We start from the raw sequence: 23,352 nt of genomic DNA on the forward strand, positions 1-23,352 counted from the left end.
CATCTGCAAAAAAATGGGTGCAACACGAGGACTCCACAAGAAAATGGGTGAAATATAAGGACTTCGCAGGAGGTAACCCATGCTAGTACTACTCTCGCCCAAGCACCCTTACCTACGGAGTTCTGATAGAATCTGATGCATTAGTGCTGGTATGACCGCACCTGTTTAATTTCATGCTGAAAATACATACACTCCTTCTTCCCTCCCCCCCTCCCATCATTTGTTTCCGTGTGCGTTCACATTGCACCTCTCCTTTTCGTTCTAATATTGATTAAAATACCCCTGATTCTTGACCCTCATTTGCGTATAAACCAGCGGACCATAGTTCCAGTCGCGCGTAATGTCGAACGACCCGTCTGTAAAAAAATTGGTGCAACACAAGGACTTCCCAGGAGGTCACCTATGCTAGTACTACTCTCGCCCAAGCACCCTTAGCTACGGAGTTCTGATAGAATCTGATGCATTAGTGCTGGTATGACCGCACCTGTTTAATTTAATGCTGAAAATACATACACTCCCTCTTCCCTCCCCCCCTCCCATCATTTGTTTCCGTGTGCGTTCACATTGCACCTCTCCTTCTCGTTCTAATATCGATTAAAATACCCCTGATTATTGACCCTCATTTGCGTATAAACCAGCGGACCATAGTTCCAGTCGCGCGTAATGTCGAACGACCCGTCTGTAAAAAAATTGATGAAACACAAGGACTTCACCCATCCGAGTACTACTCTCGCCCAAGCACACTTAACTGCGGAGTTCTGATGGGATCCGGGGCAATAGTGCTAGTATGATCGCACCCGTTTAATTTCACGCTGCAAATAGATAAACTCCTTCTCCTTTCTTCCCCCTCCCATCATTTGTTTCCTTGTGCGTGCGCACTGCACCTCCCGTGCTCGTCCTAATATCAAGTAAAATACTACGGTGCCGTGACTCACATTTGCGAATAAACTTGAGGACCATAATTCAAGTCGCGCGTAATGTCGAAAAAATCATCTGCAAAAAAATGGGTGCAACACGAGGACTTCACAAGAAAATGAGTGAAATATAAGGACTTCGCAGGAGGTAACCCATGCTAGTACTACTCTCGCCGAAGCAACCTTACCTACGAGGTTCTGATAGAATCCGCTGCATTAGTGCTGGTATGATCGCACTTGTTTCATTTTGTGCTGAAAATACATACACTCCTTCTCCTTCCCTCCCTCTCCCATCAATTGTTTCCTTGTGCGTTCACACTGCACCTCTCCTTCTCGTTCTAATATCGATTAAAATGCCCCTGCTTCTTGACTCACATTTGTGTATAAACCAGCGGACCCCAGTTCCAGTCGCGCGTAACGTCGAACGACCCGTCTGAAAAAAAATTGGTGCAACACGTGGACTTCCCAGGAGGTCACCCATCCGAGTACTACTCTCGCCCAAGCGCACTTGACTGCGAAGTTCTAATGGGATCCGGTGCATTAGTGCTGGTGTGACCGCACCCGTTTAATTCCGCGCTGCAAATACATAAACTCTTTCTCCTTTCTTCCCCCTCCCGTCATTTGTTTCCTTGTGCGTGCGCACTGCACCTCTCGTTCTCGTTCAAATATCAAGTAAAATACCACGGCGCCGTGACTCACATTTGCGAATAAATCTGCGGACCATAATTAAAGTCGCGCGTAACGTCGAACGGCACATCTGAAAAAAAGAAAATGGATGCAACACGAGAACTTCCCAGGAGGTAAACCATCATTGTACTACTTTCGCCAAAGCACACTTAACTGCGGAGTTCTGATGGGATCCGGTGCATTTGTGCTGGTGTGACCGCACCTGTTTAATTTCGTGCTGAAAATGCATACACTCCTTCTTCCCTCCCCCCCTCCCATCATTTGTTTCCTTGTGCGTTCACACTGCACCTCTCCTTCTCGTTCTAATATCGATTAAAATGCCCCTGATTCTTGACTAACATTTGCGTATAAACCAGCGGACCATAGTTCAAGTCGCGCCTAACGTAGAACGACCCGTCTGAAAAAAAATTTGTGCAACACGAGAACTTCCCAGGAGGTCACCCATCCGAGTGCTACTCTCGCCCAAGCGCACTTAACTGCAAAGTTCTGAAGCTTTAGTGCTGGTATGATCGCACCTGTTTAATTTCGCGCTGCAAATACATACACTCCTTCTCCTTTCTTCCCCCTCCCGTCATTTATTTCCTTGTGCGTTCACACTTCACCTCTCATTCTCGTTCTAATATCGATTAAAATGCCCCTGCTTCTTGACTCACATTTGCGTATAAACTAGTGGACCCTAGTTCCAGACGCGCGTAATGTCGAACGACCCGTCTGAAAAAAAATTGGTGCGACACGAGGACTTCCCAGGAGGTCAACCATCCGAGTACTAATCTCGCCAAGCACACTTAACTGCGGGGTTCTGATGGGATCCGGGGCTTTAGTGCTGGTATGATCGCACCTGTTTAGTTTCGCGCTGCAAATACATACACTCTTTCTCCTTTCTTCCCCCTCTCGTCTTTTGTTTCCTTGTGCGTTCACACTTCACCTCTCATTCTCATTCTAATATCGATTAAAATGCCCCTGCTTCTTGACTAATATTTGCGTATAAACCAGCGGACCCTAGTTCAAAACGAGCGTAATGTCGAACGACCCATCTGAAAAAAAATTGGTGCGACATGGGGACTTCACAAGAAAATGGGTGAAATATAAGGACTTCGCAGGAGGTAACCCATGCTAGTACTACTCTCGCCCAAGCACCCTTACCTACGGAGTTCTGATAGAATCTGTTGCATTAGTGCTGGTATGATCGCAGCTGTTTTATTTCGTGCTGAAAATACATACACTCCTTCTCCTTCCCTCCCCCTCCCATCATTTGTTTCTTTGTGCGTTCACACTGCTCCTCTTTTTCTCGTTCTAATATCGATTAATATGCCCCTGCTTCTTGACTCACATTTGCGTATAAACAAGTGGACCATAGTTCCAGTTGCGCATAACGTCGAACGACCCGTCTGAAAAAAAATTTGTGGGACACGAGAACTTCCCAGGAGGTCACCCATCCGAGTACTACTCTCGCCCAAGCACACTTAACTGCAGAGTTATGATGGGATCCGTTGCATTAGTGCTGGTATGATCGCACCCGTTTAATTTCGCGCTGCAAATACATAAACTCCTTTTCCTTTCTTCCCCCTCCCGTCATTTGTTTCCTTGTGCGTGCGCACTGCACCTCCCGTGCTCGTTTTAATATCAAGTAAAATCCTACGACGCCGTGACTCACATTTTCGAATAAACCTGAGGACCAAAATTCAAGTCGCGCGTAACATCGAAAGAATCATCTGCAAAAAAATGGGTGCAACACCCATCCGAGTACTACTTTCGCCCAAGCACACTTAACTGCGGAGTTATGATGGGATCGGTTGCATTAGTGCTGCTATGATCGCACCTGTTTAATTTCGCTCTGCTAATACATAAACTCCTTCTCCTTTCTTCCCCCTCCCGTCATTTGTTTCCTTGTGCGTGCACTCTGCATCTCTCTTTCTCGTTCTAATATCAAGTAATATGCCCCGGCACCGTGACTCACCTTTGCAAATGAACCAGTGGTTTATAATTCCATTCGCGCGTAACGTCGAACAACCCATCCAAAAAAAAAATAGGTGCAACACGAGGGCTTCCCAAGTGGTCACCCATCCGAGTACTACTCTCGCACAAGCACACTTAACTGCGGAGTTCTGATGGGATCCGGAGCTTTAGTGCTGGTATGATCGCACCTGTTTAATTTCGCACTTTAAATACATACACTCATTCTCCTTTCTTCCCCCTCCCGTCATTTATTTCCTTGTGCGTTCACACTTCACCTCTCATTCTCGTTCTAATATCGATTAAAATGCCCCTGCTTCTTGACTCACATTTGCGTATGAACCAGCGGACCCTAGTTCCAGATGCGTGTAACGTCGAACGACCCGTCTGAAAAAAATTGGTGCGACACGAGGACTTCCCGGGAGGTCACCCATCCGAGTACTAATCTCGCCCAAGCACACATAACTGCGGAGTTCTGATGGGATCTGGCGCATTAGTGCTGGTGTGATCGCACCTGTTTAATTTCGCGCTGCAAATACATAAACTCATTCCCCTTTCTTCCACCTCCCGTCATTTGTTTCCTTGTGCGTGCGCACTGCACCTCCCGTTCTCGTTCTAATATCAAGTAAAATGCCACGGCGCCGTGACTCACATTTGCGAATAAACCTGAGGAGTATAATTCAAGTCGCGCGTAACGTCGAAAGAATCATCTGCAAAAAAATGGGTGCAACAAGAGGACTTAACAAGAAAATGGGTGAAATATAAAGACTTCACAGGAGGTAACCCATGGTAGTACTACTCTCGCCCAAGCACCCTTCCCTACGGAGTTCTGATAGAATCCGTTACATTAGTGCTGGTATGATCCCTCATGTTTTATTTCGTGCTGAAAATACATACACTCCTTCTCCTTCCCTCCCCCTCCCATCAATTGTTTCCTTTTGCGTTCACACTGCACCTCTCCTTCTCGTTCTAATATCAATTAAAATGGCCTTGCTTCTTGACTCACATTTGCGTATAAACCAGCGGACCCTAGTTCCAGTCGCGCGTAACGTCGAACGACCCGTCTGAAAAAAAATTAGTGCGACACGAGGACTCCCCAGGAGGTCACCCATCCTAGTACTACTCTCGCCCAAGCACACTTAACTGCGAAGTTCTAATGGGATCCGGTTCATTAGTGCTGGTATGATCGCACCCATTTAATTCTGCGTTGCAAATACATAAACTCCGTCTCCTTTCTTTCCCCTCCCGTCATTTGTTTCCTTGTGCGTGCGCACTGCACCTCCCGTGCTCGTTCTAATATCAAGTAAAATGCTACGGTGCCGTGACTCACATTTGCGAATAAACTTGAGGACCATAATTCAAGTCGCGCGTATCGTCAAAAGAATCATCTGCAAAAAAATGGGTGAAATATAAGGACTTCGCTGGAGGTCACCCATCCTAGTGCTACTCTCGCCCAAGCACCCTTAACTTGCGGAGTTCTGATAGAATCCGTTGCATTGGTGCTAGTATGATTGCTCATGTTTCATTCTGCGCTACGAATACATACACTTTTTCTCCCTCCATCCCCCCTCCCATCATTTGTTTCCTTGTGCGTGCACTCTGCATCTCTCCTTCTCGTTCTAATATCGATTAAAATGCCCCTGCTTCTTGACTCACATTTGCGTATAAACCACCAGACCCTAGTTCCAATCGCGCGTAACGTCGAACGACCCGTCTGAAAAAAAAATATGTGCGACACGAGGACTTCCCAAGAGGTTAACCATCCGAGTACTACTCTCACCCAAGCACACTTAACTGCGGAGTTCTGATGGAATCCGATGCATTAATGCTGGTATGATCGCACCCGTTTAATTCCGCGCTGCAAATACATAAACTCCTTCTTCTTTCTTCCCCCTCCCATCATTTATTTCCTTGTGCGTGCGCACTGCACCTCCTGTGCTCGTTCTAATATCAAGTAAAATGCTACGGTGCCGTGACTCACATTTGCGAATAAACTTAAGGACCATAATTAAAGTCGCGCGTATCGTCGAAAGAATCATCTGCAAAAAAATGGGTGCAACACGAGGACTTCCTGAGAAAATGGGTGAAATATAAGGACTTCGCAGGAGGTCACCCATCCTAGTGCTACTCTCGCCCAAGCACCCTTAACTTGCGGAGTTCTGATAGAATCCGTTGCATTGGTGCTAGTATGATTGCTCATGTTTCATTCTACGCTGCAAATACATACACTTTCTTTCCCTCCATCCCTCCTCCCGTCATTTGTTTCCTTGTGCGTGCACTCTGCATCTCTCCTTCTCCTTCTAATATCGATTAAAATGCCCCTGCTTCTTGACTCACATTTGCGTATAAACCAGTGGACCCTAATTCCAGTCGCGCGTAACGTCGAACGACCCGTCTGAAAAAAAAAATTAGTGCGACACGAGGACTTCCCACGAGGTCACCCATCCGAGTACTACTCTCGCCCAAGCACACTTATCTGCGGAGTTCTGATGGGATCCGGTGCATTAGTGCTGTTATGATCGCACCAGTTTAATTTCGCGCTGCAAATACATAAACTCATTCTCCTTTCTTCCCCCTCCCGTCATTTGTTTCCTTGTGCGTGCGCACTGCACCTCTCGTTCTCGTTCAAATATCAAGTAAAATGCCACGGCGCTGTGACTCACATTTGCGAATGAATCTGCGGACCATAACTAAAGTCGCGCGTAACGTCAAACGACACATCTGAAAAAAAGAAAATGGGTGCAACACGAGAACTTCCCATGAGGTAACCCATCATTGTACTACTTTCCCCAAAGCACACTTAACTGCGGAGTTTTGATGGGATCTGGTGCATTTGTGCTGGTGTGACCGCACCTGTTTAATTTCGTGCTGAAAATACATACACTCCTTCTTCCCTCTCCCCTCCCATCATTTGTTTCCTTGTGCGTTCACACTGCACCTCTCCTTCTCGTTCTAATATCGATTAAAATGCCCTTGATTCTTGACTCACATTTGTGTATAAACCAGCGGACCATAGTTCCAGTAGCGCGTAACGTCGAACGACATATCCGAAAAAAAATTTTTGCGATACGAGGACTTCCCAAGAGGTCACGCATCCGAGTACTACTCTCGCCCAAGCACACTTAACTGCAAAGTTCTGATGGGATCGAGTGCATTAGTGCTGGTATGATGCCACTTGTTTAATTTTGCGCTTCAAATACATACACTCCTTCTCTTTTCATCCTCCTCCCGTCATTTGTTTCCTTTTGCGTGCGCACTGCACCTCCCGTGCTCGTTCTAATATCAAGTAAAATGCCACGGCGCCGTGACTCACATTTGCGAATAAACATGCGGACCATAAATCAATTCGCGCGTAACGTCTAAAGAATCATCTGCAAAAAGATGGGTGCAACACGAGGACCTCCCAAGAAAATGGGTGAAATATATGGACTTCGCAGGAGGTCACCCATCCGAGTACTTTTCTCGCCCAAGCACCCTTAACTGCGGAGTTCTGATAGAATCCGTTGCATTAGTGTTGGTATGATCCCTCATGTATCATTCTGCACTGCAAATACATACACTCTGTCTCCTTCCATCCCCCCTCCCGTCATTTGTTTCCTTGTGCGTGTACTCTGTTTCTCTCTTTCTCGTTCTAATATCAAGTAATATGCCCCGGCACCGTGACTCACCTTTGCAAATGAACCAGCGGTTTATAATTCCATTCGCGCGTAACGTCGAACAACCCATCCGAAAATATATAGGTGCAACACGAGGGCTTCCCAGGTGGTCACCCATCCGAGTACTACTCTCGCCCAAACACACTTAACTGCAGAGTTCTGATGGGATCCGGAGCTTTAGTGCTGGTATGATCGCACCTGTTTAATTTTACGCTGCAAATACATAAACTCCTTCTCCTTTCTTCCCCCTCCCATCATTTGTTTCCTTGTGCGTTCACACTTCACCTCTTATTCTCGTTCCAATATCGATTAAAATGCCCCTGCTTCTTGACTCACATTTGCGTATAAACCAGCGGACCCTAGTTCCAGACAGGCGTAACGTCGAACGATCTGTCTAAAAAAAAATTGGTGCGACACGAGGATTTCACAAGAAAATGCGTTAAATATAAGGACTTCGCAGGAGGTAACCCATGCTAGTACTACTCTCGCCCAAGCACCCTTACCTACGGAGTTCTGATAGAATCCGTTGCATTAGTGCTGGTATGATTGCACCTGTTTCATTTCGTGCTGAAAATACATAAACTCCTCCTTCCCTCCCCCTCCCATCAATTGTTTCCTTGTGCGTTCACACTGCACCTCTCCTTCTCGTTCTAATATCGATTAAAATGCCCTGCTTTTTGACTCACATTTGCGTATAAACCAGCGGACCCTAGTTCCAGTCGCGCGTAACGTCGAACGACCCGTCTGAAAAAAAATTGGTGCGACACGAGGACTTCGCAGGAGGTCACCCATCCGAGTACTAATCTCGCCAAAGCACACTTAACTGCAGAGTTCTGATGGGATCTGGTGCATTAGTGCCGGTATGATCGCACCTGTTTAATTTTGCGCTGCAAATACATAAACTCCTTCTCCTTTCTTCCCCCTCCCGTCATTTGTTTCCTTGTGCGTGCGCACTGCACCTCTCGTTCTTATTCAAATATCAAGTAAATTTCCTCGGCGCCGTGACTCACATTTGCGAATAAATCTGCGGACCATAATTAAAGTCGTGCGTAACGTCGAACGGCACATCTGAAAAAAAGAAAATGGGTGCAACACGAGAACTTCCCAGGAGGTAACCCATCATTGTACTACTTTCACCAAAGCACACTTAACTGCGGAGTTCTAATGGGATCCGGTGCATTTGTGCTGGTGTGACTGCACTTGTTTAATTTCGTGCTGAAAATACATACACTCCTTCTTCCCTCCCCCCCTCCCATCATTTGTTTCCTTGTGCGTTCACACTGCATCTCTCCTTCTCATTCTAATATCTATTAAAATGCCCCTGATTCTTGACTCACATTTGCGTATAAACCAGCGGACCATAGTTCCAGTCGCACGTAATGTCGAACGACCCATCTGAAAAAAAAATTTTGCGATACGAGGACTTCCCAAGAGGTCACCCATCCGAGTACTACTCTCGCCCAAGCACACTTAACTGCAGAGTTATGATGGGATCAAGTGCATTAGTGCTGGTATGATGCCACTTGTTTAATTTTGCACCTCAAATACATACGCTCCTTCTCTTTTCTTCCTCCTCCCGTCATTTGTTTCCTTGTGCGTGCGCACTGCACCTCCCGTACTCGTTCTAATATCAGGTAAAATGCCACGGTGCCGTGACTCACATTGGCGAAAAAACCTGCGGACCATAAACTAAGTCGCGCGTAACGTCGTAAGAATCATCTGCAAAAAGATGGGTGCAACACGAGGACCTCCCAAGAAAATGGGTGAAATATAAGGACTTCGCAGGAGGTCACCCATCCGAGTACTTTTCTCGCCCAAGCACCCTTAACTGCGGAGTTCTGATAGAATCCATTGCATTAGTGCTGGTATGATCCCTCATGTTTCATTCTGCACTGCAAATACATACACTATTTCTCCTCCCATCCCCCTTCCCGTCATTTGTTTCCTTGTGCGTGCACTCTGCATCTCTCTTTCTCGTTCTAATATCAAGTAATATGCCCCGGCACCGTGACTCACATTTGCAAATGAACCAGCGGTTTATAATTTCATTCGCGCGTAACGTCGAACAACCCATTCGAAAAAAAATTGGTGCAACACGAGGGCTTCCCAAGTGGTCACCCATCCGAGTACTACTCCCGCCCAAGCACACTTAACTGCGGTGTTCTGATGGGATCAGGAGTTTTAGTGCTTGTATGATCGCACCTGTTTAATTTCACGCTTCAAATACATACACTCCTTCTCCTTTCTTCCCCCTCCCGTCATTTGTTTCCTTGTGCGTTCACACTTCACCTCTCATTCTCGTTCTAATATCGATTAAAATGCCCCTGCTTCTTGACTCACATTTGCGTATAAACCAGCAGACCCTAGTTCCAGACGTGCGTAACATCGAACGACCAGTCTGAAAAAAAATTGGTGCGACAAGAGGACTTCCCACGAGGTCACCCATCCGAGTACAAATCTCGCCCAAACACACTTCACTGCAGAGTTCTGATGGGATCCGGTGCAATAGTGCTTGTATGATCGCACCCGTTTAATTTTGCGCTGCAAATACATAAACTCATTCCCCTTTCTTCCCCCTCCCGTCATTTGTTTCCTTGTGCGTGCGCACTGCACCTCCCGTTCTCGTTCTAATATCAAGTAAAATACTACGGTGCTATGACTCACATTTGCGAATAGACCTAAGGACCATAAATCAAGTCGCGCGTAACGTCGTAAGAATCATCTGCAAAAAGATAGGTGTAACACGAGGACCTCCCAAGAAAATGGGTGAAATATAAGGACTTCGCAGAGGTCACCCATCCGAGTACTTTTCTCGCCCAAGAACCCTTAACTGTGGAGTTCTGATAGAATCCGTTGCATTAGTGCTGGTATGATCGCACCTGTTTCATTTCGTGCTGAAAATTCATACAATCCTTCTCCTTCCCTCCCCCTCCAATCAATTGTTTCCTTGTGCGTTCACACTGCACCCCTCCTTCTCGTTCTAATACCTTTTAAAATGCCCCTGCTTCTTGACTCACATTTGCGGATAAACCAGCGGACCCTAGTTCCAATAGCGCGTAACGTTGAACGACCCGTCTGAAAAAAAATTGGTGCGACACGAGGACTTACCAGGAGGTCACCCATCTGAGTATTACTCTCGCCCAAGCACACTTAACTGCGGAGTTTTGACGGAATCCGGTGCATTAGTGCTGGTATGATCGCACCTCTTTAATTTTGCGCTGCAAACACATACACTCCTTCTCCTTTCTTCCCCCTCCCGTCATTTGTTTCCTTGTGCGTGTGCACTGCACCTCTCGTTCTCGTTCAAATATCAAGTAAAATGCCACGGCGCTGTGGCTCACATTTGCGAATAAATCTGGGGACCATAATTAAAGTCGTGCATAACGTCGAGCGGCACATCTGAAAAAAAGAAAAAGGGTGCAACACGAGAACTTCGCAGGAGGTAACCCATCATTGTACTACTTTCGCCAAAGCACAGTTAACTGCGGAGTTCTGATGGGATCCGGTGCATTTGTGCTGGTGTGACCGCACCTGTTTAATTTCGTGCGGAAAATACATACACTCCTTCTTCCCTCCCCCCTCCCATCATTTGTTTCCTTGTGCGTTCACACTGCACCTCTCCTTCTCGTTCTAATATCGATTAAAATCCCCCTGATTCTTGACTCACATTTGCGTATAAACCAGTGGACCATAGTTCCAGTCGCGCGTAACGTCGAACGACCCGTCTGAAAAAAAATTGGTGCGACACGAGGACTTCCCAAGAGGTCACCCATCCGAGTACTACTCTCGCCCAAGCACACTTAACAGCAGAGTTCTGATGGGATCTAGTGCATTAGTGCTGGTATGATCGCACCCTTTTAATTCCGCGCTGCAAATACATAAACTCCTTCTCCTTTCTTCCTCCTCCCATCAATTGTTTCCTTGTGCGTGCGCACTGCACCTCCCGTGCTCGTTCTAATATAAAGTAAAATACTACGGTGCCGTGACTCACATTTGCGAATAAACCTGAGGACCATAATTCAAGTTCCGCGTATCGTCGAAAGAATCATCTGCAAAAAAATGGGTGCAACACAAGGACTTCCTAAGAAAATGGGTGAAATATAGGGACTTCGCAGGAGGTCACCCATCCGAGTACTTTTCTCGCCCAAGCACCCTTAACTGCGGAGTTCTGATAGAATCCATTGCATTGGTACTGGTATGATTGCTCATGTTTCATTCTGCACTGCAAATACATACACTTTTTCTCCCTCCATCACCCCTCCCGTCATTTGTTTCCTTGTGCGTGCACTCTGCATCTCTCATTCTCGTTCTAATATCGATTAAAATGCCCCTACTTCTTGACTCACATTTGCGTATAAACCAGTGGACCCTAGTTCCAGTCGCGCGTAACGTCGAAAGACCCGTCTGAAAAAAAAAATTAGTGCGACAAAAGGACTTCCCAGGAGGTCACCCATCTGAGTACTAATCTCGCCCAAGCACACTTCACTGCGGAGTTCTGATGGGATCCGGTGCATTAGTGCTGGTATGATCGCACCTGTTTAATTTTGCGCTACAAATACATAAACTCATTCCCCTTTCTTCCCCCTCCCGTCATTTGTATCCTTGTGCGTGCGCACTGCACCTCCCGTTCTCGTTCTAATATCAAGTAAAATACTACAGCGCCGTGACTCACATCTGCGAATAAACCATAGGACCATAATTCAAGTCGCGCGTAACGTCGAAAGAATCATCTGCAAAAAAATGGGTACTACACGAGGACTTTACAAGAAAATGGGTGAAATATAAGGACTTCGCAGGAGGTAACCCATGCTAATACTACTCTCGCCCAAGCACCCTTACTTACGAAGTTCTGATAGAATTCGTTGCATTAGTGCTTGTATGATCGCACCTGTTTCATTTCGCGTTGCAAATACATACACTCCTTCTCCTTTCTTCCCCCTCACGTCATTTGTTTCCTTGTGCGTGCGCACTGCACCTCTTGTTCACGTTCAAATATCAAGTAAAATGCCACAGCGCCGTGACTCACATTTGCGAATAAATCTGCGGACCATAATTCAAGTCGCGCGTAACTTCGAACGGCACATCTGAAAAAAAGAAAATGGGTGCAACACGAGAACTTCCCAGGAGGTAACCCATCATTGTACTACTTTTGCCAAAGAACACTTAACTGCGGAGTTCTGATGGGATCCGGTGCATTTGTGCTGGTGTGACCGCACCTGTTTAATTTCGTGCTGAAAATACATACACTCCTTCTTCCCTCCCCCCCTCCTATCATTTGTTTCCTTGTGCGTTCACACTGCACCTCTCATTCTCGTTCTAATATCGATTAAAATGCCCCTGATTCTTGACTCACATTTGCATATAAACCAGCGGACCATAGTTCCAGTCGCATGTAAAGTCGAACGACTCGTCTGAAAAAAAATTGGTGCGATACGAGGACTTCCCAGGTGGTCACCAATCCGAGTACTACTCTCGCCCAAGCACACTTAACTGCAGAGTTCTGATGGGATCCAGTGCATTAGTGCTGGTATGATCGCACCCGTTTAATTCTGCGCTGCAAGTACATAAACTCCTTCTCCTTTCTTCCTCCTCCCGTCATTTGTTTCCTTGTGCGTGCTTAATGCACCTCCCGTGCTCGTTCTAATATCAATTAAAATACTACGGTGCTGTGACTCACATTTGCGAATAAACCTGAGGACCATAATTCAAGTCGCGCGTATCGTCGAAAGAATCAACTGCAAAAAAATGGGTGCAACACGAGGACTTCCTAAGAAAATGGGTGAAATATAAGGACTTCGCAGGAGGTCACCCATCCTACTGCTACTCTCGCCCAAGCACCCTTAACTTGCGGAGTTCTGATAGAATCCGTTGCATTGGTGCTGGTATGATTGCTCATGTTTCATTCTACGCTGCAAATACATACACTTTTTATCCCTCCATCCCCCCCTCCCGTCATTTGTTTCCTTGTGCGTGCACTCTGCATCTCTCATTCTCGTTCTAATATCGATTAAAATGCACCTTCTTCTTGACTCACATTTGCGTATAAACCAGTGGACCCTAGTTCTAGTCGCGCGTAACGTCGAACGACCCGTCTGAAAAAAAAATTAGTGCGACACGAGGACTTCCCAAGAGGTCACCCATACGAGTACTACTCTCGCCAAATCACACTTAACTGCGGAGTTCTGATGGGATCCGGTGCATTAGTGCTGGTATGATCGCACCTGTTTAATTTCGCGCTGCAAATACATAAACTCCTTCTCCTTTCTTCCCCCTCCCGTCATTTGTTTCCTTGTGCGTGCGCACTGCACCTCTCGTTCTCGTTCAAATATCAAGTAAAATGCCACGGTGCCGTGAATCACATTTGCGAATAAATCTGTGGACCATAATTAAAGTCGTGCATAACGTCGAACGGCACATCTGAAAAAAAAAATGGGTGCAACACGAGAACTTCCCAGGAGGTAACCCATCATTGTACTACTTTCGCCAAAGCACAGTTAACTGCGGAGTTCTGATGGGATCCGGTGCATTTGTGCTGGTGTGACCGCACCTGTTTAATTTTGTGCTGAAAATACATACACTCCTTCTTCCCTCCCCCCCTCCCATCATTTGTTTCCTTGTGCGTTCATAGAGCACCTCTCCCTCTCGTTCTAATATCGATTAAAATGCCCCTGATTCTTGACTCACATTTGCGTATAAACCAGCGGACCATAGTTCCAGTCGCGCGTAACGTCGAACGACACATCTGAAAAAAAATTATTACGATACGAGGACTTCCCAAAAGGTCACCCATCCGAGTACTACTCTCGCCCAAGCACACTTAACTGCAGAGTTCTGATGGGATCCAGTGCATTAGTGCTGGTATGATGCCACTTGTTTAATTTTGCGCTTCAAATACATACGCTCCTTCTCTTTTCTTCCTCCTCCTGTCATTTGTTTCCTTGTGCGTGTGCACTCCACCTCCCGTACTCGTTCTAATATCAAGTAAAATGTCACGGTGCCATGACTCACATTTGCGAATAAACCTGCGGACCATAAATCAAGTCGCGCGTAACATCGAAAGAATCATCTGCAAAAAGATGGGTGCAACACGAGGACCTCCCAAGAAAATGGGTGAAATATAAGGACTTCGCAGGAGGTCACCCATCCGAGTACTTTTCTCGCTCAAGCACCCTTAACTGCGGAGTTCTGATAGAATCCGTTGCATTAGTGCTAGTATGATCCCTCATGTTTCATTCTGCACTGCAAATACATACACCCTTTCTCCTCCCATCCCCCCTCCCGTCATTTGTTTCCTTTTGCGTGCACTCTGCATCTCTCTTTCTCGTTCTAATATCAAGTAATATGCCCCGGCACCGTGACTCACCTTTGCAAATGAACCAGCAGTTTATAATTCCATTCGCGCGTAACGTCGAACAACCCATCCGAAAAAAAATTGGTGCAACACGAGGGCTTCCCAAGTGGTCACCCATCCGAGTACTACTCCCGCCCAAGCACACTTAACTGCGGAGTTCTGATGGGATCCGGAGATTTAGTGCTGGTATGATCGCACCTGTTTAATTTCACGCTGCAAATACATACACTCCTTCTCCTTTCTTCCCCTTCCCGTCATTTGTTTCCTTGTTCGTTCACACTTCACCTCTCATTCTCGTTCTAATATCGATTAAAATGCCCCTTCTTCTTAACTCACATTTGCGTATAAACCAGCGGACCCTAGTTCCAGACGTGCGTAACGTCGAACGACCCGTCTGAAAAAAAAATTGGTGCGACACAAGTACTTCTCAGGAGGTCACCCATCCGAGAACTAATCTCGCCCAAGCACACATAACTGCGGAGTTCTGATGGGATCCGGTGCATTAGTGCTGGTATGATCTCACCTGTTTAATTTCGCGCTGCAAATACATAAACTCATTCCCCTTTCTTCCCCCTCCCATCATTTGTTTCCTTGTGCGTGCGCACTGCACCTCCCGTTCTCGTTCTAATATCAAGTAAAATGTCACGGCACCGTGACTCACATTTGCGAATAAACCTGAGGACCATAATTCAAGTCGCGCGTAACGTCAAAAGAATCATTTGCAAAAAAATGGGTGCAACACGAGGACTTCACTTGAAAATGGGTGAAATATAAGGACTTCGCAGGAGGTAACCCATGCTAGTACTACTCTCGCCAAAGTACCCTTACCTACGGAGTTCTGATAGAATCCGTTGCATTAGTGCTGATATGATCGCACCTGTTTCATTTCGTGCTGAAAATACATACACTCCTTCTCCTTCCCTCCCCCTCCCATCAATTGTTTCCTTGTGCGTTCACACTGCACCTCTTCTTCTCGTTCTAATATCGATTAAAATGCCCCTGCTTCTTGACTCACATTTGCGTATAAACCAGCGGACCCTAGTTCCAGTCGCGCGTAACGTCGAACGACCCGTCTGAAAAAAAATTGGTGCCACACGAGGACTTCCCAGGAGGTCACCATCCGAGTACTACTCTCGCCCAAGCACACTTAACTGCGGAGTTATGATGGGATCCGGTGCATTAGTGCTGGTATGATCGCACCCGTTTAATTCCGCGCTGCAAATACATAAATTCCTTCTCCTTTCTTCCCGCTCCCGTCATTTGTTTCCATGTGTGTGCGCACTGCACCTCCCGTGCTCGTTCTAATATCAAGTAAAATGCTAAGGTGCCGTGACTCACATTTGCGAATAAACCTGAGGACCATAATTCAAGTCGCGCGTAACGTTGAAAGAATCATCTGCAAAAAAATGGGTGCAACACGAGGACTTCCTAAGAAAATGGGTGAAATATAAGGACTTCGCATGAGGTCACCCATCCTAGGGCTACTCTCGCCCAAGCACCCTTAACTTGCGGAGTTCTGATAGAATCCGTTGCATTGGTGCTTATATGATCGCTCATGTTTCATTCTGCGCTGCAAATACATACACTCTTTCTCCCTCCATCCCCTCTCCTGTCATTTGTTTCCTTGTGCGTGCACTCTGCATCTCTCCTTCTTGTTCTAATATCAAGTAAAATACCCTGGCATCGTGACTCACCTTTGCGAATGAACCAGCGGTTTATAATTGCATTCGCGCGTAACGTCGAACGATCCATCCGAAAAAAAATGGGTGCAACACGAGGACTTCCCAGGAGGTCACCAATCCGAGCACTACTCCCGCCCAAGCACACTTAACTGCTAAGTTCCGATGGGATACGGTGCATTAGTGCTGGTATGATGGCACCTATTTAATTTCGCGCTGCAAATACGTACACTCCTTCTCCTTTCTTCTCCTTCCCGTCATTTGTTTCCTTGTGCGTGTGCACTGCACCTCTCGTTCTCGTATAAATATCAAGTAAAATGCCACGGCGCAGTGACTCACATTTTCGAATAAATCTGCGGACTATAATTAAAGTCGCGCGTAACGTCGAATGGCACATCCAAAAAAAAAAATGGGTGCAACACGACAACTTCCCAGGAGGTAACCCATCCTTGTACTACTTTCGCCAAAGCAAACTTAACTGTGGAGTTCTGATGGGATCCGGTGCATTTGTGCTGGTGTGATAGCACCTGTTTAATTTCGTGCTGAAAATACATACACTCCTTCTCCTTCCCTCCCCCCTCCCATCATTTGTTTCCTTGTGCGTTCACACTGCACCTCTTTTTCTCATTCTAATATCGATTAATATGCCCTTGCTTCTTGACTCACATTTGCGTATAAACAAGTGGACCATAGTTCCAGTTGCACGTAACGTCGAACGACCCGTCTGGAAAAAAATTTGTGCGACACGAGAACTTCCCAGGAGGTCACCCATCCGAGTATTACTCTCGCCCAAGCACACTTAACTGCAGAGTTATGATGGGATCCGTTGCATTAGTGCTGGTATGATCAAACCCGTTTAATTTCGCGCTGCAAATACATAAACTCCTTCTCCTTTCTTCCCCCTCCCGTCATTTGTTTCCTTGTGCGTGCGCACTGCACCTCCTGTGCTCATTTTAATATCAAGTAAAATGTTACGACGCCGTGACTCACATTTGCGAATAAACCTGAGGACCAAAATTCAAGTCGCGCGTAACGTCGAAAGAATCATCTGCAAAAAAATGAGTGCAACACGAGAACTTCCCAAGTGGTCACCCATCCGAGTACTACTCTCGCCCAAGCACACTTAACTGCGGATTTATGATGGGATCGGTTGCATTAGTGCTGGTATGATCGCACCTGTTTAATTTCGCGCTGCAAATACATAAACTCCTTCTCCTTTCTTCCCCCTCCCGTCATTTGTTTCCTTGTGCGTGAACTCTGCATCTCTCTTTCTCGTTCTAATATCAAGTAATATGCCTCGGCAACGTGACTCACCTTTGTAAATGAACCAGCGGTTTATAATTCCATTCGCGCGTAACGTCGAACAACCCGTCTGAAAAAAATAAGTGCAACACGAGGGCTTCCCAAGTGGTCACCCATACCAAGTACTACTCTCGCCCAAGCACACTTAACTGCGGAGTTCTGATGGGATCCGGAGCTTTAGTGCTGGTATGATCGCACCTGTTTAATTTCGCACTGCAAATACATACACTCCTTCTCCTTTCTTCCCCCTCCCGTCATTTGTTTCCTTGTGCGTTCGCACTTCACCTCTCATTCTCGTTCTAATATCGATTAAAATGCCCCTACTTCTTGACTCACATTTGCGTATAAACCAGCGGACCCTAGTTCCAGACGCGCGTAACGTCGAACGACCCGTCTGAAAAAAATTGGTGCGACACGAGAACTCATTCTCCTTTCTTCCCCCTCCCGTCATTTGTTTCCTTGTGCGTGCGCACTGCACCTCCCGTTCTCGTTCTAATATCAAGTAAAATGCTACAGCGCCGTGACTCACATTTGCGAATAAACCTGAGGACCATAATTCTAGTCGCACGTAACATCGAAAGAATCATCTGCAAAAAAATGGGTGCAACACGAGGACTTCACAAGAAAATGGGTGAAATATAAGGACTTCGCAGGAGGTAACCCATGCAAGTACTACTCTCGCCCAAGCACCCTTACCTACGGAGTTCTGATACAATCCGTTGCATTAGTGTTGGTATGATCGCACCTGTTTCATTTCGTGCTGAAAATACATACACTCCTTCTCCTTTCTTCCCCCTCCCGTCATTTGTTTCCTTGTGCGTGCGCACTGCACCTCTCGTTCTCGTTCAAATATCTAGTAAAATGCCACGGCGCCGTGACTCACAATTGCGAATAAATCTGTGGACCATAATTAAAGTCGCGCGTAACGTCGAACAGTACATCTGAAAAAAAAAAATGGGTGCAACACGAGAACTTCCCAGGAGGTAACTCATCATTGTACTACTTTCGCCAAAGCACACTTAACTGCGGAGTTCTGATGGGATCCGGTGCATTTGTTCTGGTGTGACCGCACCTGTTTAATTTCGTGCTGAAAATACATACACTCCTTCTTCCCTCTCCCCCTCCCATCAATTGTTTCCTTGTGCGTTCACACTGCACCTCTCCTTCTCGTTCTAATATCGATTAAAATACCCCTTATTCTTGACTCACATTTGCGTATAAACCAGCGGACCATAGTTCAAGTCGCGCGTAACGTCGAACGACCCGTCTGAAAAAAAATTGGTGAAACACAAGGACTTCCCAATAGGTTACCCATCCGAGTACTACTCTCGCCCAAGCACACTTAACTGCGGAGTTCTGATGGGATCCAGTGCATTAGTGCTGGTATGATCGCACCCATTTAATTTCGCGCTGCAAATACATAAACTCCTTCTCCTTTCTTCCCCCTCCCGTCATTTGTTTCCTTGTGCGTGCGCACTGCACCTCCCGTGCTCGTTCTAATATCAAGTAAAATACTGCGGTGCTGTGACTCACATTTGCGAATAGACCTGAGGACCATAATTCAAGTCGCGCGTAACGTCGAAAGAATCATCTGCAAAAAAATGGGTGCAACACGAGAACTTCACAAGAAAATGGGTGAAATATAAGGACTTCGCAGGAGGTAACCCATGCTAGTACTACTCTCGCCCAAGCACCCTTACCTACGGAGTTTTGATAGAATCCGTTGCATTAGTGCTGGTATGATCGCACCTGTTTCATTTCGTGCTGAAAATACATACACTCCTTCTCCTTCCCTCCCCCTCCCATCAATTGTTTCCTTATGCGTTCACACTGCACCTCTCCTTCTCGTTCTAATATCGATTAAAATGTCCCTGCTTCTTGACTCACATTTGCGTATAAACCAGCGGACCCCAGTTCCAGTCGCGTGTAACATCGAACGACCCGTCTGAAAAAAAACTGGCGCGACACGAGGACTTCCCAAGAGGTCACCCATCCGAGTACTACTCTCGCCCAAGCACACTTAACTGCAGAGTTCTGATGGGATCCGGTGCACTAGTGCTGGTATGATCGCACCCGTTTAATTTTGCGCTGCAAATACATAAACTCCTTCTCCTTTCTACCCCCTCCCATCATTTGCGTATAAACCAGCGGACCATAGTTCGAGTCGCGCGTAACGTCGATCGACCCATCTGAAAAAAAATTGTTGCGATACGAGGACTTCTCAAGAGGTCACCCATCCGAGTACTACTCTCGCCCAAGCACACTTAACTACAGAGTTTTGATGGGATCCAGTGCATTAGTACTGGTATGATCGCACCAGTTTAATTTCGCGCTGCAAATACATAAACTCCTTCTCCTTCCTTCCTCCTCCCGTCATTTGTTTCCTTGTGCGTGCGCACTGCACCTCCCGTACTCGTTCTAATATCAAGTAAAATGCCACGGTGCTGTGACTCACATTTGCGAATAAACCTACGGACCATAAATCAAATCGCGCGTAACGTCAAAAGAATCATCTGCAAAAAGATGGGTGCAACACGCGGACCTCCCAAGAAAATGGGTGCAACACGAGGACTTCCCAAGTGGTCACCCATTCGAAGTACTACTCTCGCCCAAGCACCCTTAACTGTGGAGTTCTGATAGAATCCGTTGCATTAGTGCTGGTATGATCCCTCATGTTTCATTCTATATTGCAAATACATACACTCTTTCTCCTTCCATCCCTCCTCCCGTCATTTGTTTCCTTGTGCGTGCACTTTTCATCTCTCTTTCTCGTTATAATATCAAGTAATATGCCCTGGCACCGTGACTCACCTTTGCAAATGAACCAGCGGTTTATAATTCCATTCGCGCGTAACTTCGAACAACCCATCCGAAAAAAAAAGGTGCAACACGAGGGCTTCCCAAGTGGTCACCCATCCGAGTACTACCCTCGCCCAAGCACACTTAACTATGGGGTTCTGATGGGATCCGGAGCTTTAGTGCTGGTATGATCGCACCTGTTTAATTTCGCGCTGCAAATACATACACTCCTTCTCCCTCCATCCCCCCTCCCGTCATTTGTTTCCTTGTGCGTGCACTCTGCATCTCTCCTTCTCGTTCTAATATCGATTAAAATGTCCCTGTTTCTTGACTCACATTTGCGTATAAACCAGCGGACCCTAGTTCCAATTGCGCGTAACGTCGAACAATCCGTCTGAAAAAAAATTGGTGCGACACGAGGACTTCCGAGGAGGTCACCCATCCGAGTACTAATCTCATCCAAACACACTTCACTGCGGAGTTCTGATGGGATCCGGTGCATTAGTGCTGGTATGATCGCACCTGTTTAATTTTGCGCTGCAAATACATAAACTCATTCCCCTTTCTTCCCCTTCCCGTCATTTGTTTCCTTGTGCGTGCGCACTGCACCTCCCTTTCTCGTTCTAGTATCAAGTAAAATGCTACAGCGCCGTGACTCACATTTGCGAATAAACCCGAGGACCATAATACAAGTCGCGCGTAAGGTCGAAAGAATCATCTGCAAAAAAATGGGTGCAACACGAGGACTTCACAAGAAAATAGGTCAAATATAAGGACTTCGCAAGAGGTAACCCATGCTAGTACTACTCTCTCCTAAGTACCCTTACCTACGGATTTCTGATAGAATCCGTTGCATTAGTGCTGGTATGATCGCACCTGTTTCATTTCGCGCTGCAAATACATACACTCCTTCTCCTTTCTTCCCCCTCCCGTCATTTGTTTCCTTGTGCGTGCGCATTGCACCTCTCGTTCTCGTTCAAATATCAAGTAAAATGCCACGGCGCCGTGACTCACATTTGCGAATAAATCTACGGACCATAATTAAAGTCGCGCGTAACGTCGAACGACTCATCTGAACAAAAATTGTTGCGATACGAGGACTTCCCAAGAGGTCACCCATCTGTGTACTACTCCCGCCCAAGCACACTTAACTGCAGAGTTCTGATGGGATCCAGTGCATAAGTGCTGGTATGAGGCCACTTGTTTAATTTTGCGCTTCAAATACATACACTCCTTCTCTTTTCTTCCTCCTCCCGTCATTTGTTTCCTTGTGCGTGCGAACTGCACCTCCCGTACTCGTTCTAATATCAAGTAAAATGTCACGACGCCGTGACTCACATTTGCGAATAAACCTGCGGATCATAAATCAAGTCGCGCGTAACGTCGAAAGAATCATCTGCAAAAAGATGGGTGCAACAAGAGGACCTCCCAAGAAAATGGGTGAAATATAAGGACCTCGCAGGAGGTCACCCATCCGAGTACTTTTCTCGCCCAAGCACCCTTAACTGCGGAGTTCTGATAGAATCCGTTGCATTAGTGCTGGTATGATCCCTCATGTTTCATTCTGCACTGCAAATACATACACTCTTTCTCCTCCCATCCCCCCTCCCGTCATTTGTTTCCTTGTGCGTGCACTCTGCATCTCTCTTTCTCGTTCTAATATCAAGTAATATGCCCCGGCACCGTGACTCACCTTTACAAATGAACCAGCGGCTTATAATTCCATTCATGCGTAACGTCAAACAACCCATCCGAAAAAAAATTGATGCAACACGAGGGCTTCCCAAGTGGTCACCCATCCGAGTACTACTCTCGCCCAAGCACACTTAACTGCCGAGTTCTGATGGGATCAGGAGCTTTAGTGCTAGTATGATCACACCTATTTAATTTCACGCTGCAAATACATACACTCCTTCTCCTTTCTTCCCCCTCCCGTCATTTGTTTCCTTGTGCGTTCACACTTCACCTCTCATTCTCCTTCTAATATCGATTAAAATGCCCCTGCTTCTTGACTCACATTTGCGTATAAACCAGCGGACCCTAGTTCCAGACGCGCGTAACGTCGAACGACCCGTCTGAAAAAAAATTGGTGCGACAAGAGGACTTCCAAGGAGGTCACCCATCCGAGTACTAATAACGCTCAAGCACACTTAACTGCGGAGTTCTGATGGAATCCGGTGCATTAGTGCTGGTATGATAGCAACTGTTTAATTTCGCGCTGCAAATACATAAACTCATTCCCCTTTCTTCCCCCTCCCGTCATTTGTTTCCTTGTGCATGCGCACTACACCTCCCGTTCTCGTTCTAATATCAAGTAAAATGCTACAGCGCCGTGACTCACATTTGCGAATAAACCTGAGGACCATAATTCAAGTCGCGCGTAACGTCGAAAGAATCATCTGCAAAAAAATGGGTGCAACACGAGGACTTCGCAAGAAAATGGGTGAAATATAAGGACTTCGCAGGAGGTAACCCATGCTAGTACTACTCTCGCCCAAGCACCCTTACCTACGGAGTTCTGATAGAATCCATTGCATTAGTGTGGTATGATCGCACCTGTTTCATTTCCCTCTGAAAATACATACACTCATTCTCCTTCCCTCCCCCTCCCATTAATTGTTTCCTTGTGCGTTCACACTGCACCTCTCCTTCTCGTTCTAATATCGATTAAAATGCCCCTGCTTCTTGACTCACATTTGCGTATAAACCAGTGGACCCTAGGTCCAGTCGCACGTAACGTCGTTCGACCCGTCTAAAAAAAAATTAATGCGACACGAGGACTTCCCAGGAGGTCACCCATTCGAGTACTACTCTCGCCCGAGCACGCTTGACTGCGGAGTTCTGATGGGATTCGGTGCATAAGTGCTGGAATGATCGCACCTGTTTAATTTCGCGCTCTAAATAGATAAACTCCTTCTCCTTTCTTCCCCCTCCCGTCATTTGTTTCCTTGTGCGTGCACACTGCACCTCTCATTCTCGTTCAAATATCAAGTAAAATGCCACGGCGTCGT

The 23,352-nt window shown here is 46.4% G+C and overlaps 6 non-coding genes and 38 pseudogenes across 6 annotated transcripts; all 44 read right to left on the minus strand.

The window, feature by feature from the left end:
- Window positions 1-367: 367 nt before the first annotated feature.
- On the minus strand, window positions 368-486 carry LOC148264566 (5S ribosomal RNA; annotated as a pseudogene).
- Window positions 487-1,358: 872 nt separating this feature from the next.
- On the minus strand, window positions 1,359-1,477 carry LOC148264567 (5S ribosomal RNA; annotated as a pseudogene).
- A 209-nt stretch (window positions 1,478-1,686) lies between these two features.
- On the minus strand, window positions 1,687-1,805 carry LOC148264568 (5S ribosomal RNA; annotated as a pseudogene).
- A 518-nt stretch (window positions 1,806-2,323) lies between these two features.
- On the minus strand, window positions 2,324-2,441 carry LOC148264569 (5S ribosomal RNA; annotated as a pseudogene).
- A 559-nt stretch (window positions 2,442-3,000) lies between these two features.
- On the minus strand, window positions 3,001-3,119 carry LOC148264570 (5S ribosomal RNA; annotated as a pseudogene).
- A 509-nt stretch (window positions 3,120-3,628) lies between these two features.
- LOC148264571 (5S ribosomal RNA) lies at window positions 3,629-3,747 on the minus strand. Its single transcript, XR_015819965.1, has one exon. It is a non-coding gene; the product is annotated as a 5S ribosomal RNA (ribosomal RNA).
- A 204-nt stretch (window positions 3,748-3,951) lies between these two features.
- On the minus strand, window positions 3,952-4,070 carry LOC148264572 (5S ribosomal RNA; annotated as a pseudogene).
- Window positions 4,071-4,629: 559 nt separating this feature from the next.
- LOC148264573 (5S ribosomal RNA) lies at window positions 4,630-4,748 on the minus strand (annotated as a pseudogene).
- A 532-nt stretch (window positions 4,749-5,280) lies between these two features.
- On the minus strand, window positions 5,281-5,399 carry LOC148264574 (5S ribosomal RNA; annotated as a pseudogene).
- A 563-nt stretch (window positions 5,400-5,962) lies between these two features.
- LOC148264575 (5S ribosomal RNA) lies at window positions 5,963-6,081 on the minus strand. The gene has a single exon (XR_015820190.1). It is a non-coding gene; the product is annotated as a 5S ribosomal RNA (ribosomal RNA).
- Window positions 6,082-6,290: 209 nt separating this feature from the next.
- LOC148264576 (5S ribosomal RNA) lies at window positions 6,291-6,409 on the minus strand (annotated as a pseudogene).
- An 882-nt stretch (window positions 6,410-7,291) lies between these two features.
- On the minus strand, window positions 7,292-7,410 carry LOC148264577 (5S ribosomal RNA). Its single transcript, XR_015819729.1, has one exon. It is a non-coding gene; the product is annotated as a 5S ribosomal RNA (ribosomal RNA).
- Window positions 7,411-7,965: 555 nt separating this feature from the next.
- LOC148264578 (5S ribosomal RNA) lies at window positions 7,966-8,084 on the minus strand (annotated as a pseudogene).
- A 209-nt stretch (window positions 8,085-8,293) lies between these two features.
- On the minus strand, window positions 8,294-8,412 carry LOC148264579 (5S ribosomal RNA; annotated as a pseudogene).
- Window positions 8,413-8,616: 204 nt separating this feature from the next.
- On the minus strand, window positions 8,617-8,734 carry LOC148264580 (5S ribosomal RNA; annotated as a pseudogene).
- Window positions 8,735-9,295: 561 nt separating this feature from the next.
- LOC148264581 (5S ribosomal RNA) lies at window positions 9,296-9,414 on the minus strand (annotated as a pseudogene).
- A 205-nt stretch (window positions 9,415-9,619) lies between these two features.
- LOC148264582 (5S ribosomal RNA) lies at window positions 9,620-9,738 on the minus strand (annotated as a pseudogene).
- A 558-nt stretch (window positions 9,739-10,296) lies between these two features.
- LOC148264583 (5S ribosomal RNA) lies at window positions 10,297-10,415 on the minus strand (annotated as a pseudogene).
- Window positions 10,416-10,624: 209 nt separating this feature from the next.
- Window positions 10,625-10,743, minus strand: LOC148264584 (5S ribosomal RNA; annotated as a pseudogene).
- Window positions 10,744-10,946: 203 nt separating this feature from the next.
- LOC148264585 (5S ribosomal RNA) lies at window positions 10,947-11,065 on the minus strand (annotated as a pseudogene).
- Window positions 11,066-11,627: 562 nt separating this feature from the next.
- LOC148264586 (5S ribosomal RNA) lies at window positions 11,628-11,746 on the minus strand (annotated as a pseudogene).
- Window positions 11,747-12,309: 563 nt separating this feature from the next.
- On the minus strand, window positions 12,310-12,428 carry LOC148264587 (5S ribosomal RNA; annotated as a pseudogene).
- A 204-nt stretch (window positions 12,429-12,632) lies between these two features.
- Window positions 12,633-12,751, minus strand: LOC148264588 (5S ribosomal RNA; annotated as a pseudogene).
- A 563-nt stretch (window positions 12,752-13,314) lies between these two features.
- LOC148264589 (5S ribosomal RNA) lies at window positions 13,315-13,433 on the minus strand (annotated as a pseudogene).
- A 207-nt stretch (window positions 13,434-13,640) lies between these two features.
- On the minus strand, window positions 13,641-13,759 carry LOC148264590 (5S ribosomal RNA; annotated as a pseudogene).
- Window positions 13,760-13,963: 204 nt separating this feature from the next.
- Window positions 13,964-14,081, minus strand: LOC148264591 (5S ribosomal RNA; annotated as a pseudogene).
- A 561-nt stretch (window positions 14,082-14,642) lies between these two features.
- Window positions 14,643-14,761, minus strand: LOC148264592 (5S ribosomal RNA). Its single transcript, XR_015819730.1, has one exon. It is a non-coding gene; the product is annotated as a 5S ribosomal RNA (ribosomal RNA).
- A 206-nt stretch (window positions 14,762-14,967) lies between these two features.
- Window positions 14,968-15,086, minus strand: LOC148264593 (5S ribosomal RNA; annotated as a pseudogene).
- A 559-nt stretch (window positions 15,087-15,645) lies between these two features.
- On the minus strand, window positions 15,646-15,763 carry LOC148264594 (5S ribosomal RNA; annotated as a pseudogene).
- A 561-nt stretch (window positions 15,764-16,324) lies between these two features.
- On the minus strand, window positions 16,325-16,443 carry LOC148264595 (5S ribosomal RNA; annotated as a pseudogene).
- A 207-nt stretch (window positions 16,444-16,650) lies between these two features.
- Window positions 16,651-16,769, minus strand: LOC148264596 (5S ribosomal RNA; annotated as a pseudogene).
- Window positions 16,770-16,975: 206 nt separating this feature from the next.
- Window positions 16,976-17,094, minus strand: LOC148264597 (5S ribosomal RNA; annotated as a pseudogene).
- A 205-nt stretch (window positions 17,095-17,299) lies between these two features.
- LOC148264598 (5S ribosomal RNA) lies at window positions 17,300-17,418 on the minus strand (annotated as a pseudogene).
- Window positions 17,419-17,622: 204 nt separating this feature from the next.
- On the minus strand, window positions 17,623-17,742 carry LOC148264599 (5S ribosomal RNA). The gene has a single exon (XR_015820705.1). It is a non-coding gene; the product is annotated as a 5S ribosomal RNA (ribosomal RNA).
- Window positions 17,743-18,497: 755 nt separating this feature from the next.
- Window positions 18,498-18,616, minus strand: LOC148264600 (5S ribosomal RNA; annotated as a pseudogene).
- Window positions 18,617-18,820: 204 nt separating this feature from the next.
- Window positions 18,821-18,939, minus strand: LOC148264601 (5S ribosomal RNA; annotated as a pseudogene).
- A 559-nt stretch (window positions 18,940-19,498) lies between these two features.
- Window positions 19,499-19,617, minus strand: LOC148264602 (5S ribosomal RNA; annotated as a pseudogene).
- A 125-nt stretch (window positions 19,618-19,742) lies between these two features.
- On the minus strand, window positions 19,743-19,861 carry LOC148264603 (5S ribosomal RNA; annotated as a pseudogene).
- Window positions 19,862-20,421: 560 nt separating this feature from the next.
- LOC148264604 (5S ribosomal RNA) lies at window positions 20,422-20,540 on the minus strand. Its single transcript, XR_015820435.1, has one exon. It is a non-coding gene; the product is annotated as a 5S ribosomal RNA (ribosomal RNA).
- A 206-nt stretch (window positions 20,541-20,746) lies between these two features.
- Window positions 20,747-20,865, minus strand: LOC148264605 (5S ribosomal RNA; annotated as a pseudogene).
- A 559-nt stretch (window positions 20,866-21,424) lies between these two features.
- Window positions 21,425-21,542, minus strand: LOC148264606 (5S ribosomal RNA; annotated as a pseudogene).
- Window positions 21,543-22,103: 561 nt separating this feature from the next.
- LOC148264607 (5S ribosomal RNA) lies at window positions 22,104-22,222 on the minus strand (annotated as a pseudogene).
- A 202-nt stretch (window positions 22,223-22,424) lies between these two features.
- Window positions 22,425-22,546, minus strand: LOC148264608 (5S ribosomal RNA; annotated as a pseudogene).
- A 558-nt stretch (window positions 22,547-23,104) lies between these two features.
- On the minus strand, window positions 23,105-23,223 carry LOC148264609 (5S ribosomal RNA; annotated as a pseudogene).
- Window positions 23,224-23,352: the final 129 nt, after the last annotated feature.

Source organism: Carica papaya, chromosome 5 (assembly GCF_054855325.1).
Source record: "Carica papaya isolate Zhongbai chromosome 5, ASM5485532v1, whole genome shotgun sequence".
NCBI classification, from domain to species: domain Eukaryota; kingdom Viridiplantae; phylum Streptophyta; class Magnoliopsida; order Brassicales; family Caricaceae; genus Carica; species Carica papaya.